This window comes from Magnolia sinica, chromosome 4 (genome assembly GCF_029962835.1).
Source record: "Magnolia sinica isolate HGM2019 chromosome 4, MsV1, whole genome shotgun sequence".
Lineage (NCBI taxonomy): Eukaryota > Viridiplantae > Streptophyta > Magnoliopsida > Magnoliales > Magnoliaceae > Magnolia > Magnolia sinica.
In genome coordinates, this window is record NC_080576.1 from 32,048,393 (window position 1) to 32,052,126 (window position 3,734).

The window sequence follows — 3,734 nt, forward strand, 5'->3', positions numbered from 1 at the left end:
GATTTTCACGATCCTCCCTATCGAATTTCGGCAACCCGCGACCTGTAACCGGCATTTGCGCGCGACCTTGAGTCACACGCTGTCAACTCGAGTCGATTCAACCTGAGACTTATACCCTAACGACTACGCCATCGCTACGGTTCCGATGCCGCGTCCCGTGCGCCGAGGCGATACCCAGGTCAGGAGATGTGGGCCCATATTCAGTTTGAAGAGAATGCCGCGCGTTGCAAAACTGAAGAGAATCTTTACCATAATATCACATCAATCAATCAATCAATCCCATCAATAATCAAGTGCATGTCAAGTACACATCACCTCATACCCCATCCTCAAGCAACCCCATAAGTCAACAATCCCTTACACAACCCATACCCCTCTTACATAAACTACCCCAAAAGTCAACAATTTCTTATACAACCCATCCTTCTCTTCCATCTATCACTCTATCACCCATCTCTCTCTCTCTCTCTCTCTCCTTACAACCCTCTCTCTCTCATTTCTCAAACCCATTTCCAAGCAACTAAAAAATCACACGTCCAAGCTCTCTCAACCTCCATGAGAGAGTTTTATGTGTGGCCCACTTCTTACCCTCTCATCTCCCATCTCAACCCTTCATTCTTCATCATCTTCCATTGAGATTGAAGCCAAGGAGACTACCTTTCCATCGGACTAAGAAGATCAACGGTGGGTGTTCCATAGGCTTAGATTTTTTATATTTTGATGAGGGGCCTAGTGGAGCCTATCGATTGATGGTATGGATCCCACTTTGGACCCTAAGTGTGACCGATGGCCCACCATGATTCTCATGGTCATTCTATGTGGGGTCATTCTCCATGGACCCCATAATGATGTTTATTTTCCTTGTATGATAGGGTCATCTAGACCTTACATTTTTGTGGAGAAAGGATCTTCACCGTTGATTTTGATTGGTGGGCCCACATGTAATGGGACCCACTTGATGTATGTTGTGAATCATGGAAGGGAGAGCCCATAGTGCCGAGGTCCCTCCATCACTCGTCTCTCTCTCTCTCTCATTTTGTTTGATGATGATATGGCTGTGTGGCCCACCCGGATGGTCCCCACCATGAAGTATGCATCTTATCCTTACCGTGGCATCCTGTCTGGACAGGCCTGGATGTAGGGAAAATATAAATATCAGATTGATCCAAATCAGGTGGGCCACGTCCATGTGGGACCCACCTTGTAATATACGTTATATCTTCACCATCCGTCCAGCGTCCATGAACGCTGGACGTGGCCAGCATAGGAGTGTGAACTGACAGTAGGGTGTGGCTAACAATGTAGTGTGAACTGACGGTGGAGTGTACTAACCAGTTACAAAAAAAAAAAAAAAACACATATAATTATTATAATAATATATAATATAATATCACTATTGAATGGGAGGGTGGCCCATCACGTGGGACCCACCTCATGTATTTTATCCACACCATCCTTGGACGGTGGGACCCACCCCACGTGTGGGCCTACACCGTAATGTACGTGTCTGTCCAGGCTGTCTAGGGCCTAGACGTTGTTGGGACCCACCCCATGTGTGGGGCTACACCTTGATGTATGCATCTGTCCAGGCCGTCCAGGGCCTGGACTTTGTTATTATATTAAATATTATATATATATATATATATTTATATTATATTTATGATATATGTATGATGGTGGGCCCTATGTGGGACCCACCTCTGCCTTTTTAAAGCAGCAAAGCTGCACGTACAGCAGCTATATAGCTGCTCTATTAATGTCAGCATGGTCCGTGGAACTTGCTGCACGTGTGGATGTAATCCACACCGTCTAGATATGTGGACCCCACGGCTAGCCGCTGTTCGATGTTAGCAAGTTTCGCGAGCCCCACCTTTGATGTATATTTTGTATCTCACGCCATCCATCTGACGGTGGGACCCACTCTAGATGTATGTGTTTCATCCCTGTGGTGTGGGCCCCAATGATGTATGTACTTTATCTACACCATCCACTGTTTGGACGGTGGGGCCCACCATGATGCACACGTTGTATCCATACCGTCAAAACATTTTGAGATATCATTTTATGGCATGAGTGCAAGGATGAGTCAGATCTAAAGTTCAAGTGGACCCCGCCATTTAAATAGTGGACAGTGACATCCACCGTTCAACCTTCTTAAGAGTCACAGTAGTTTCCAATTAAGCTAATGTTTGGTTTTCACTTCATTTATCTCTATGATTACTTATAAATGGGTCAGATCTCAAAAAAATAAATACATAAGGGTGGGCCCGATTTGATATACATGAGGCCCATCGGTGCAGCCTATTTGATATACATGAAGCCCGTTGGTGCGGCCCATATAATGTGGCCCATTTGATGTGACCCACTTGATATATGAGGCCCAATGATGAGGCCCATGGGCGAGGCCCATTGTGATGTATTCGAGGCCCATGGGCATGGCCCATTGTGATTCGATTAAGGCCCTTATGTGAGGCCCTTGAGTGAGGCCCATGGCGATGTATATTAGGCCCTTGTGTGGGGCCATGGGCCCACTATACATATGACTCTATGTGGACCACTCCTTGGGAGCAATGTTGGTTAGATGTCCACATTGATGGGCAATGATGGTTAGATGTCCTCATTGTGACATTCCCTTAGGCCTCGTTAGGCCCATTCTCATCATTCTCTTAGTGGGTTAATCCAAATAAGTGGGACCCATTTGCCATAGACAGATGGCTCCGTGCCATCAGATTTGATATAACCACGGTTAATGGCCGATCTTTATATTATAGTTTGATCGGCCGTTCATATATGGATCCCGTCGTGTATTTAGGCCGATTATCGATATTGATTATCGGTACCGATCATCGAGGCCGATGCCGATTATGAGTATATGACAACATAGCATCATGATACATGCCCATACGCATCATCTGCATGCTTGTGATGAGATGAGTGATTGATCATAGAACATGTCATTGGGCAAATTGTTATGGGACTCCTTGGTAAGGGGAGATGCCCACATGAACGCATGGTACGCGCATGATTTTTGTATGACTGGATTACGTGATTCATGCATCTCGCTTGTGTGACATGTATACTGTACACTCTAGTGACATCAGGGCCTTAGCCTCCACAGGCATATCGTGGTTGGCAGGATTGGACACCAAAAATCTTGTTCAACATGGGGTGCTTTAGATATCCCTGGGTGAAATTTCCTAAACCCTTATGGTACAAGGTGGTTGCTCCAACGTCTACACCGAGGGGATGCATGAGTGCCGAGTACCAATTACCAGAAGGCCGCGCTTTCCACTGTGTCATGATTGGTTGGAAGGGGGTGCAGCCTTACCCCCCCGAGAGGAGGGGGCAAAGCTAGACTGAGTTTGACCAGCTCGAGGAATGGGTCTGCTATGGACGAGCCAGGCTCGATATTAGTAGGCAGATAGTGAGGTCTCTTCTACTCACCTTGTTGGGCGCGATGGGGCGGCAATCTGGTAAGTAGTGCACTAGACCCCGGTGATATTCTAGAGTTGAGCTGTATTGATATATGGACTTAGATGAAGATTGGTATGCTCTAGTTACATCTTGCATCGCATGGTCTTGGTATGGCCGACATCATTCATGGATTCATCATCATATTCTGCATTACTTTGATTTGTATAATTGTATTACTATATTGTGCACACACTTTCACCACTCTCTAAGCTTTCCGTAAGCTTATGCACGATCGTTGCGTGCAGATGACGTTGGATCGC